Genomic DNA, 13,534 nt, shown 5'->3' on the forward strand with positions numbered 1-13,534 from the left:
ATGAACCTATGCTAGCATGGCAAGTTCTAAACCCTTAAATTCACTTTCGCTTCATTAAAGATTAACACGCTATCTTATAAGTTCGCGATGCTCATAAGACGAATAAGCACAACCAAAACTAGGTTATCATACAATCACCACACACTAAGGCATCGAAACAAATTAACTAAAAAAATCCATAAATAAATCCGCTAGAACCCCACGATAACGATTAGCCCATAATCGGACTCATCATCAACATGGGTTACGATGAAATCATGGTATAACAAATGTATTCTTTATATTGAATAAATAATAAACCAAGTACGAAACAAGAGTATAGGTTCACGAATAAAATAACTAGCATCCAAGTTATAACTTAGAACAAAGAATCACAAGTATAAACTAGATCTTCTTCGCCTTCGTTGAATTATGCTAAAACGGTCTTCTTACGCCTTCTCCTTGTGCTCTGGTACATCCCCTTATGAAAAACGACCTTTATTTAGGTATATATAGCAGCCCATGAGTAGTAGAAGTCCTCCAAACAAAAGCCCATAAGAATCAGGATTCAGAAATTCCGACCCGGCGCGGCCGCGCGCTTGATCATCGGGGGCGCGCTGTGTCTCTTTACTTCGGGCGCGGGCGCGCGCTATGACAGTGCGGGCGCGCTGGCCTTCTGGAGAAAATTCCATTTTTCTTCTTTTCTTGCTGCAATGAGTTGGTCTTCACGAGCTTTATTCCGTTGACACCATCCTAACACCATATTAGCATCAAATCAATGCTAATTCACCTGAATTCCGGATTAATGCCTGAAATGCAAAAACACTAGAAAACACATTAAAATACCAACAACTTGAGTACAAAAAACCAATTCAAAGCTTTATGGAGCGTTATAAAGTGTCATAAATGCCACTCAACAATCACCTATCTCTTTCTTCTTGTTATTCAAGGCATCATAGTCAAGACCAATAGCAATATTTGCACATGGCTTGTTTTTCTCATGGTATTGTCCAACCAACTCAGATGCATTTCTGAAGGACTTCAACTTCACCTCATTCTTTTCCAGCTTCTTCCTTAGCACTGCTTCAATTTTACTTGCACACTTGAGCTTGTTCTTCAGTTATGCATTCTCTTGTATTACAGCTTCAAGCTCCACCAACAACAGTTCAGCTTCTTATTTTTTACTCTCAAGTTTTTCATTTATCTTTGTCAGTCTGCTAACTTCTTCATTAGTAGCAACCATACTTGTGTGAATGTGAAACATTTATGTGCTCATCTTCTCTGCAGTTTCCTTATAGTGACTCAAATTTAAATCAATTGTGGTAAGAGTTGGTACCTGTGATTTTTATGAGGAGGATTCTCCTTGATCCAAGGCCATTAATGCATAATTTCCAACTTTCTCATCTTCATCATTATCAGAATCATCCCAACTTTTTCCCTCTGCAATATAAGCTTTGCTTTGCTGTTTCTTCATAAGAGCTTCATACTTTGCTTCCAATTGAAGATAAACTTTGTCTTTCTTTGCTTTCTTGGGTTTCCTGCATTCTGTAGAAAAATGACCTAGTTCATCACAGTTGAAGCTTCCTGTTTTGTAACCATTTTTGCTATCAGATGTGTACTTCCCTTTTCCTTTCCAGCTGCTTTCTTTGTTGAATGATTGTCCTTTACCTTTGACGAATCTTGGCTTCTTTACTCTTATCTTAGAGAACTTTCTTTCCAGATTGGCCATTGACTGATCAAGCTCATCAAGTTCATCTAGGGTGTAGAACTCATCTTCTTCTAATTCCAGAATGACTTGTTCTTGTGAATCATTTGTTCTTTGCTCACTTCTTGAGGCAACTGGAATTTGGGATCTTGGCTCATCATTGGAGGTCTGGCTTTCATTGACAATTAAAGCACTTGAACCATCCACAACATGTCCTTGACCAGATCTCAATGATTTTCTTTGAATTATTTCTAGTTCATATGTTTCGAGAATTCCATATAGAACTTCCAGTGTTATTCTGCTCAAGTCCCTCCCTTCTCTGATTGCTGAGATTTTCTGTTCCAAATTATCAAGGAGTGTAAGCAAAAACTTCAAGTTCACTTGTTCAGCTTCATAATATTTGTCATGGAGTTGCAAGTCATTTATCAGCTTATTGAACATTTCAAACACATAAGTGATACTTTCTTTTGGCTTAGCCATGAAACCCTCATACTATGAAATCAGTATCCTTCTTTGATTAGATCTAACTTCTTCAGTTCCCTTACAGAGTATTTCAATCTTTTCCCAGATCTGCTTAGCAGTGTCACAGTTAACAATGTAGTTGTACATTACATTGTCAAGTGACTCAATCAAAATAAGCTGCAAGCCATTATCCAGGGAAACTTTTTCTTTCTCAGGCTCAAAGTACTCAGCAGGGTCTTTGGAGCATAATGAGCTGGAATGACCATATCACCATCTGTAGATTCCTCAACTCTAACCATAGGAATGAAACCCATTTTTGAGAATCTGAATGTATAGTGGATTGGCCATCTTGATAAACAACAACATTTTCTTTTTCCACAGAGTGTATTTAGCTTTGTCAAAAGTAGGAATTTTGATGCTACTGATTTTCTGTGTATTCATTCTTCCAAGATCTTGAATCTATTTTCTTTCAGATTTTGCTCTGATACCACTTGTTAGGTAATGAATTACACACAGAGGGGGGGTGAATGTGTTTTAGTGTTTTTAAGCTTTTCTTGAACTATTTTGATTGTGAACAAAGTAAATCAAATCTTGTAGTGAAAATGTGTTAATGCACAAATTAAACATGCAATAATAAAGAACACAGATCTTTCAAACCTCACTTAATTTTATATTAAAATTAAGAATGTTTTGCTACAAAATTTCTAGGCTCTTTGTTGATAAAGAGCTTAGCTTCTTTCTTGAGAGAATACAAGAGTTCCTGATCTAAAATTGTTACTTCTAACAAAGGACAAGTGTTAACTTTATAAGATAGTTAACTTCTGGTTTACACAGTGTATAATAAGAAATTGCCTTTTACTTTAGTAAATTGTCACTTGTCATTTCCATTTGTCATTTCCATTTTAGGAAAAGTATATCTTCAATTTTTGGCTTAGCAAATCTTTTCACACTGTGTTAACTTTGATTTTCCTTTGTCAGTTAATTTTCACCATTGATCTTGCACACTCTTCAAGCTGCTTTTTGTAGACTTGTCAATCCAGCTGGTTGGATTGTTTGTTGATTGTTAATCTTGGATATTGAACTGGTCTGCAATTTTGTACTTTGAGATTTTACCTCGAGATCTCCAGTTTGGTCTATAGAGAACTTGACATCTCGATAAGTATATTGGCTTATCGAGATCTCTAGTACTCCATAGTTAATTTGTCTTGTAGAGGTCTCTGAGTTCTCTATAAGAGAATTTGCCTTGTCGAGATCTCTAGTCTTCATATCTTCACTTGACTTATCGATATCTCTGAGTTCTCTAGTGGCTTATTGACTTGTCGATAACTCAGAGTTCTCTAGTCAAATTTGACTTGTCGATAACTCAGAGTTCTCTAGTGAATTTTGGCTTATCGATATCTCTGAGTTCTCTAGTCGAATTTGACTTATCGATAACTCAGAGTTCTTTAATAAATGTTGACTTGTCGATAACTCTGAGTTCTCTAGTGAAGAAATGACTTGTCGACATCTCCAATCTTCATATCTTCAATTTGGCTTGTCGATGTCTCTGAGTTCTCTAGTAGCTTTCCCGAGTTCTCTATAAGTCATTCTGGAGTTCTCGAATGACTTCACTATAACAATAAATTTATGACTTGTAGAGATCTTGACTTAGAATATTTTTCTCAAAACAGATTTATTCAATTCCAAGCTTCTTCATAATTTTTCTGAGGCATGATCTTCTTGATCTTCTTCCAGATAGAATTCTTAGGCTTGACACTGTTTACGGAAAAAAGTCTTTAGTCTGCTCCTTTGACATTTTTATAAATTTTAAATGTTACAAGTACAAAATACAAATTAAGATTACAATACAACTTACTTAGGGTTGTCAATTTGACTTAGTCTTGTTAAAGTACACGCATGTCTTCCACAACAATATGTCTAATCGTTAGCCAATAAATTACTCAAATAAATGCACTTATATTTATTCAAAAACTATAATTATCTAATAAATAAATTATAATTATTTATATATTGTAATCGTAGCAGCACTAACAATCAATTAGTATTTATTTTTACTCAATAGAGCCTCAATTATAGATGCGACATAAAAGTAATTCATATATTTTAAAAACTAACTACTGATATTAACAAGTTTTTTTTCGAGAATCCAAAGATAAATTTGTACTAATATCATCATTCAAATCATTTTCAAATTTTTTTCAATTTTAATCTTTCTTTTATAATAACTTCATAACATTGTATATTTTTTTCCTAAAATTAAATATTTTTCAATTCGATATTTTTTTTTAAAATATTAGCTAAACTTGTTAATCCTTTCAAATTATTGACTAATATTAATTTCTTTTTCTTTAGATAGCATAACATGGATTAAATCAAATGCTACATTATATTATAGTTTTAACCTTTTTTCAAATAATTCAACATAGTTGAATAAGCTGAAATGCACAAACTATCTATGAGACTAAACTATCTAAATATGTAGTACACGTATATATTATTTATATAAGTGTATCTATTTTTAACATTTAAAAAAAATTATTTTATGTACAATTTAAATCTTTTTTATTAAAAAAAATATATATTAAAAAGTATGAGACATACTTTTCAAATAAAAAATTGTTTAAATAATAAGGTAATAGTTCGTTGATGTATCATGCTTAATTTTATATCTTAAATTTAATTGTTTAAAACTAACTTTACAAATATTTTAGTAATTATGTTTACAAATATATATATATATAAGAGAGATTAAAGGATTAACAAAATTAATAGCGGAAAATATCTTCTCTTTATTATATATATAATACGCCGACATGGCTATAAAATTGGTGAGATATTTTATTAATGTGAAATGACAGATTTGCTCGTGTATCTAATATAATTAAAAAATATTTTTAGTGGGAATCAAACCTGAGTCTACTAATTGATTATCAAACTACACAGTGATTATATCTTCTATGTTTTTAATCAAGAACAATATGTATTTGTAGCTAAAGAGTACAATTCGAGTTCCTTATTACACTTCATGAAATAATATTTTTGGTCATATTTTTCCTTTCACATATATCTATTTAGCTAGTTAAATAATTCTAAATAATTAAATTTTTAATTAAGATAATAAATTTGATCAATATTTAATAGATAAAGATAGTCCTTATACAAAAAATATAAATAAATTAAGATAAAAAGTGTATTTAGTAAATAATGTAATATGTATTTAAGTAAATGTCTTACTAAAATATATGATATTATCACTATACCATAAAATGCCTACTGTAACATCAAAAAAATGTTGCATTAGGGGGTAAATATGTTGCTCTTACCCCACTTTTAAGCTAAGGTAACATTTTCTTAAAGATAGGTTTTTCCATGTTGCCTTAGGGGTCTAAGGTAACATCTTTGGTGCCTAAGGCAACATCGTACTTTTAACTTGTTTATATGTTGCCTTAGCTTGCTAATGCAACAAAAAGAGAGATCAGATGTAACTTATTTTTTATATTACCTTAGAGTTCTAAAATGTTTTTAAAAAAGTGGGACCCACATTGGGGCCCACAAGGGGCCACTGTAACACTTTATAAAGCTATTGTAACACTTTGCCAAAAAAAATTAAAAATTTCTATTATAATATATACAATCCCGAAATACCAATTCATTACCACAATAATTCCATTTACACGAATCAAACATCCGCTCATCCAAAATCTAAACAGGTTACCAACTGCTAAAGATTATAAACTTTAAAAAAGAAAGAATATAAACTATATATAAAAAAATTAATACTACAAGCCACTGCTCTCGGACTTCTGCTTGGATTTGCTTCACTTTCTCCTCGACTTCAAGATCAAGGCATGTCATAATTTGTCCAAGTACCCAAAGAAGCTTTCTCTTATTCTGCCATTAGAGGTTAGGTCAGTAACACCTGTTTTATGAACTTGTTGGGCTCCTGAAATTATTAAGTACTGGAGTATTACCTAGAGAAGGGATGAACTCTGCATAAAAACCAATCCCTGTGCTGTATAACCATGAGATTATTTATGCGGCTTCATGCATCTTAAAGTTTTGTGAATCAAATATTTATATTCAAACTATTGTGTTTTCTAATCTTACTTAAATTTCCAATATAAGACGAGTGCACATGCCACATTACTGAATGCATGCATACAACTATGTTCATACTATGAAGCACATACCTCTTTCTTTTCAGATGAGTGTGACGCGCCTTTCTTTCCCTTACCTTTTTCTGCCGAGTTTGTCTTGCCTTTAATTCCCTTCTCTGCCTCAAGCAAGATCATACAGGTGTACTCAGAAATCACCGACATCTGCACGCTACTTTGGCTATCTAGAAGTGGAACATAAAAAATATGCAATTAGAAAAAAGGAGCAGCTGATACAGAAATTGCATATTATTAAACTGATTATTAAGGCACATTTATCATGTAAGAGTATAGTTAATGTTGTTATCCTGTAAAAGTATAGTTATGGTGGTTGCATCAGAGTGTGGACTCATTCCCATTACTTTTTCAGGCTCACAGCAGACAGGATAGTAATTTACTCGCATAGATATTTGCATTTCCTTGTGTAGTTCAGGAAGATCATTACTGTCCATCCCCATTATCAAGGATAAGGAACCAAGGAGTCTTCTGCTAACATTTCCAATTTCAACAGAGTATGCTTCAACAACCACTCTGCACAGATAACATTTCAACTTAAAAGTATTATAAATTTTTATTATAGAGAAAATATGGAAACGTTGAAATAGTAGCATGGTGGATACAAGAACATACTTGAGTTCTGCTGGTTTGTTTGGCCATAACTTAAGCTTCCTAGCCAGGACTGGGAAGAGCCGAAACATTAGTGAATCTGACTAGTCAACCATCTGATCTTCAGTGACAGGGTAAGGTCTACCATAACCACCAAGATGCATATTAGATCAAAAGTATACATAAAATTAGATCAAATGCATATTTCCACCCGTCTCAAAAGTATATATAAAATTAGATCAAAAGAGCATCTCATGATGCATATTTAAAATTTAGTGTCGCACCACTGGTGAATAGATAGCATACATCATAGTGATATGTTATTAAAACATGACATTTAAGTCGCAAAAGAAAAGTTGTAGGCTCATTGCAGAAAATATTTACACTTTTATGCATATCCAGATTTATCAATAATGCTAAGTTAACAGTTGTTATGACATCATCACTAGATTACATGGCCAGATTTAATTGACAGCTACTCAAGTTATTTTGAAAAACTAACGAAATCAAAAGTATTGAAGAGCCAAAACAAAATGCGCCATAGGCCCGAGCAAATTAACAAAGTACAACCTGCATCCTACGAGTAATATATTTTCGTACCATCTAGCAAGTGTATCAGCTGGCATCTCATATCCATATTTATGCCAAAATTCAGCAGCTTCATTTCTTGCTTGTTGAACCACGGTCCTTGCATCAGCTGAAATGTAATAAATTAATACATCGATAACGCCAAACAAAGTCACTCTATAATTATCGTTATTAATTATAGATTGGAAGGCTAACTAGTTGTTCCAGTAGCTACCAAGCCAATGGAAACTCGCACCCTAATCGGTTCTCTTTGTGTTAGGTATCGTTACTTTAGATCACTAATCAACAAAGAGTAAAGCCAGAAAATAACTTGTAAAGTGCAAGAGGCATATCTTTCTCTACTAGTGACCAGGGAATTCAATAACAACAATGGTTCCTTCCATTCAATAACAACAATGGTATTTATTCTATACATCATAGTGAGCTATGATAACCCCTATCCAATAATCTGCTACATCCCGTACATCATTATGAGAGAAATCAGAAAATGAAATTCCACACTACACCATATTTTCATATTGCAATTGCAGTACACATATAAAAGACAAAAAGATTTACAAATACTATAATGTTGACAAAGCATTTTCTCATGAAAAAGAAAAAGCTTCATCTCCGATGCAAGCGACAAACTATATACTAGTGTTATACTCTAAATTTTAAATTAAAAACAATGTCATACTAAATAATAAAAAATAAAACCAGAATAAATTACAAAACATATAGTGAAGAACATAAAAATAAGAAAATGTAAAACTAAATGAATCAAAGCTATAGTAGAAATTCCACCAAATAAACATAAAAATGAAGAACATAACCAAAAAAACGAAGCCCTAAAATAAAAATTACCTTAAATCCATTGGAAGCCTTAATTGAAGAACACCTGAAATTAAATGAGAAAAGTGAGAGATTAAATGAGGTTTAAAGGAACGTAAATATAAAAAATGAAGAACAGTAACCCGAATTTGAAGAACAAAAGTCTCCACTTATCAAATCGATTGAGCCCAATTATGAGATGCCAATCAATTGAGCCCTAAATAAAAATTAAAATACATAATAACGTGCTAAAGATTGAAAGTGGTGGCCAGAGAATGGAAGTTGTAGTGAGAGATTAATGAGAGATTAATGGTGTAGTGTATATATAATAATTTATAAACAATATCAAATGATTAAGTTCACACTAATACGAATATATATATATATATAAAGTTTATAATGCGTGTTTATTTAATAAAAATTATATTATCAAAAAGTATATGTAATATAATTTTAAAAAAATAGAATGTTATATTTTTGTCGTTTGTCCAAATTGACCGTAAAATTTAAATAAGTCAACGGGATAAACAGGGGTAGTGTTAAGTATACCCACAATTCATAAATTTATTCGATTTCTGATTTAGACCGGTATATTTAAGCTTATTTCGAATTTAGCATCATAATCTACTCGATTTTAAAAAAAATACAAATTTTACCAATTTTCACAAATGTATCAGAGTTCGATCGAGTTGAAGTGCAAATTTCAATTAGCGAATTTAGAAAATTAATTTATTTGATCGATGAAAATGTTATACCAATGAAATAAGGTGTTTGTAATATCCTACATCAAGAGGGATTAATGTGTCTGAGACCTTTATAAGACCAAGTCAATAAATTATGTATATTAAAATTTGAAGCTTGATTTATTGTGATTTTTTATTAACTTGACCTGATTTATTTGGTCCACATTATCGAACGATCAGGTAAAGTTAGAGGTGATGTACTCAACCAATTTTTTTTATATTCCACTTTGTTAAAACAAAATATACATTAATATCAAAATTGTAATTATATGTATGAGAATTTTTTTAATAATGATGAATTCTTCGAGTGAAAATTTTAAATTATAATTTATATTTCATGCGGAATTTAAAGAAAGATTTTAAACGTTTTTTATAAAAAAAATGATTGATTTAATTCGATCAATTTTATGTTAAAATTGAAATATAGTTATATTGATCACGTAAAATTTTCTATTATTTCTTTCATAATAATATTATAGCATTAGAATTTTAAGTACTACTATTTATGAAATTTTTACCGAATTTAGAAAAGTTTAGCAGGAGAAGCCAATAACAAGACTAAGTCTAACTGAAAACCCTAAAAATTAGTTGTATGATAGTCTAACTTTGTATTTTATATTGTATTACTTGAGTTTATAAAGTTGCTAAAGATCAGACTGGAGTATTTTTCTGTGAACAGTCTCAAGCATAAGAATAAACTCTGGAAGAAGATCAACAAGATCATGCCTCAAAGAAAAGGTGAAGAAGTTTGGAGTTGAATAAATCTATTTTAGGAAAAATATTCTAAGTCAAGAAATCTACAAGTCACAGATCAAGTCATATAGAGAAGTCATTCGAGAACTACAGAATGACTTATCAAGAAGTCCAAAATGGCTTATAGAGAAGTCTCAGAGATATCGACAAGTCTGATGAAAATATGAAGATTGGAGATATCGACAAGTCAAATTATCATTAGAGATCTCAGAAATATCTACAAGTCAAAATGTATATAGAGATCTCTGAGAAATCGACAAGTCATTTCTGCATTTAGAGAACTCAGAGATATCAACAAGGTAAAATGAAGATATGAAGATTGGAGATATCGACAAGTCAATTTCTCATCGAGACTTAGAGATATCGACAAGTTAAAATGCATATAGAGATCTCAGAGATATCGACAAGTCATTTCTACATGCAGAGATTTAAAGAACTCGACGAGCCAAGTTCACTTATAGAGAACTCAAAGACCTTGACAAGTCAAAGACACTTAAAGAGAACTCAAAGATCTCGATAAGCCATTATACTTATCGAGATGTCAGTTCTCTATAGAACAAACTGGAGATCTCGATATGAACCTCAAGTACAGAATGTATACCAGTTAAAAATTCAATATTATCAATCAACAAACGATCTAATCACTTAGATTGAAAATTCTACAAAAGCGGTTTGAAGAGTGTAAGATCAAGGGTCAAGATTAACTGACAAAGGAAGGTCACAGGCCTACAAGATTTGCAAGGATTTACTAATCCAGAAATGGAAAGCTTTAGAGATAAGTTAAATTAGGGTTTAGTACATCTTATTGCATGTTGTTTAAACCTGTGTTTACCAATCTATAAAATAAATATTGGTCTTTTATTTTTAATAGAAACAAACAGATCTAAATTTTCTTGTAGTCTCTCAAGATAGAGGCTGAGTTCTTTACTTACAAAGATCCCATGATTTGTAGCAAGACATAATTTGATTTTAATACAAAAATTAAGTGAGTTTTGAAATATTGTATTTGCTAGTTTATTTCTACTAACATAATATAACTGCATTTCTTATCTGCTTTGTTCGCACAACCAAATAAATCTAAAAAGACTTAAAATATCAAAAACACATTCACCTCATCTATGTTGTATTAAATATCTAAAGGTCGAATAACATTCACGAAAAAAATGACAACAATTAAAATGATATATTAGTCTTTATACAAGAAAACAAATATGTGATCCAACACTAACTCTACAACACACATTGACATATTGTAAAATACAAATCTCACTATGAATAGTAGATATATCTATATTTTCCAACTAAACACTTCCACAAATAATTTAACATTATTTTAAACTTCAACACGAGAAATTTGTGATTAGGCTGAGACATTCTATATCATATGCAACAAGTTTTCATTATACAGTCATGCCACGTACAATTAAAATATTTGTTATAACCAGATTAAGCCCAAAAAAATAAGTATAAGAATAAATGTCACATAATAAATCATCACCTAAATGTCTACATAATCATTGAGCATAAATTACTTACATTGATATTTTGTATACACTTTGATTAAATTGTTAGAGGTTATATACTTTACTTTTTAATCGAAAAAAAATTGAAATTTCAAAAATTTTATAAGCCGCATTTTGATATATATTATATTAGTTTATAAATATCTTGTTATGTACAGGATGTCTTGCACAACATTTACAACTTCAGTTTGCCCGTTATTTTGAGGTTGACATGTGGTGCTGTGTTTAAGTGTGGAATCAAATTTAGTCCACAAATTTTTCTAGAAGTGGCTTAATATTAGAGGTAATGGACTTTGGAATAACACGAAGACGCACAATATCTAGAAAAAATAGATGAGCAATTTTAGAAGCTATCTGATGTTTTCTTACATAAAATAAAATGGGCCATCTTAGAGAACCTATTAATGACGACAAAAATAGAATCCATAGCTAGTTGCATTCTTTGGAAGACCTAACACAAAATCCATTGAAATATGGAGCCAAGCATGTTTGGCCAGAGTAATGGGGTGTAAATACCATAATTGTTAGAGTGACATTTTGTTGTTTGACGGGTCTAACATCTTCGCACATGACGCTCGCTTTAGTTGGGGAGAGAAATACCTTTTTTCCGTAAAAATAGAATTGCTTTTATCGCTTCCAACAAGTCCAATACTTTCCAATGAGTTCTCTTCAAAAGCATTAAACACTTCCCATGAGTGATTTTAATGTTCTATATCATTCTGATTATAAATCAATATATCGTCAAAATATACAACGAACTTTCCAATGAATGGTTCGAGTACCTTACTCATTAGTCTCATGAAAGTACATGGTGCATTTGGAAGACCAAATGGCATTATATACTATTCGTAGAATTCTTCCTTTGTCTCGAATGCTGCTTTCGTTCATATGGAGATGCTGAATTCTTGAATCCCGGTATTTTTATATCTGAGTCCAGATTGGAAATTTTGGCTCCAACTTGCAAGATGTGCAAGAAATTCCTGGACTTGGCAAGGAGGAAGCCGTTTGGAACTAAACTCAAATATCAGAGATCGAATATGTGGTGTAAATACTTTAAGCTGGAAATATATGACAAGTGTGCTCCAGATCTTCAAAGCTGGAGGGTTATTCGGTTGACAGAGTTTCTTATTCGGTATGTTAATTATTACCAAGTCCAATACTTGCAAAGATGAACATCTAGTGAAGTAGGAAGACTCTTAGAAAAACCTCGAGGATGAAAACCCTGCAAAATCTGATGAGAAGCCTAAACTATTGGACAAATCTAAAAATTGTTGAGCTAAATGGTGTTAAACAAACTTGAGTAAATATCCATTCAACTGATTGCCGCTCACTTGCAATTTTCCAGGGATGAAAATAGTGTAATATCAGGGAGTGTACCAGTATATTGGTTTTCAGACATCAATAAATAATGCAATGGAGCAAAACGTCAAATAAAAGATCTTCAAGATTCACAGTGAAATTGAAGGCAATAATATATACTACTCTCGAATTAGATAAATCACAGATGAATTATGGAGGCATCCAACTAAGTTGATTTGCAGATAGATTCTGATATGTAAAAGCAGTCACAATTAAAAGACTGGAATTCCACCTTTTAACATGTAATTTCCACGAAGATGAAGAGCAGATACAGAGGAAGAAAAAATGCTTAATCTAGAAGATGGAGTTGAGAGTGACAGTAATTTACACACACAACTAAACTCGAAGGGATCACTCGACGAAGCTAACCCAAATACTGGGAAAAGTGATGTTAGGTTTTCTATCTCACGTGAAATAACTCATAAAAGGTCACTGTAGGAAAGATCAAGGTATCATAAGCTGTTGAGCGAGGCAAAAAATCTGGGATAGGATTTTAACTATAACTAAGGCTAAAATTTAGATACCGAAAGTTGAAGTGGTTTCCAATCTGTTCAGGAAATGATCCCTCCATAAGAGTATCAGAAAGATCAAAGTGAGCTAAGTTTGTGAGGAAACCAATGAATTCTGGAATTCCTACAAGCATATTGCTACTGAAGTCCACATAGCTAATATATGGTAAATCATGCAACAAATGACAGCTACTAACATTGGGTAAATCCAAGGAAAATGGTAATATACAAGAAGAAAGATGAAGAAGAATCACATAATTCGTTTAGTATTCACATTCAACACCTTTCCTTTTGCAGAAATCTTCTTCTTCTTCTTTGAACTTTGTTATTCCCTGAATGA

The 13,534-nt window shown here is 31.7% G+C and overlaps 1 long non-coding RNA gene across 1 annotated transcript; it reads right to left on the reverse strand.

Annotated features, from left to right (window-relative positions):
• Positions 1-5,808: 5,808 nt before the first annotated feature.
• LOC141723517 (uncharacterized) lies at positions 5,809-8,479 on the reverse strand. Its single transcript, XR_012576297.1, has 5 exons — positions 8,341-8,479; positions 7,507-7,603; positions 6,931-7,047; positions 6,699-6,831; positions 5,809-6,485 (listed from the first exon to the last, which is right to left on the reverse strand). It is a non-coding gene; the product is annotated as an uncharacterized LOC141723517 (long non-coding RNA).
• Between the last annotated feature and the right edge of the window lie 5,055 nt (positions 8,480-13,534).

This window comes from Apium graveolens, chromosome 5, assembly GCF_009905375.1.
Source record: "Apium graveolens cultivar Ventura chromosome 5, ASM990537v1, whole genome shotgun sequence".
NCBI classification, from domain to species: Eukaryota; Viridiplantae; Streptophyta; class Magnoliopsida; order Apiales; family Apiaceae; genus Apium; species Apium graveolens.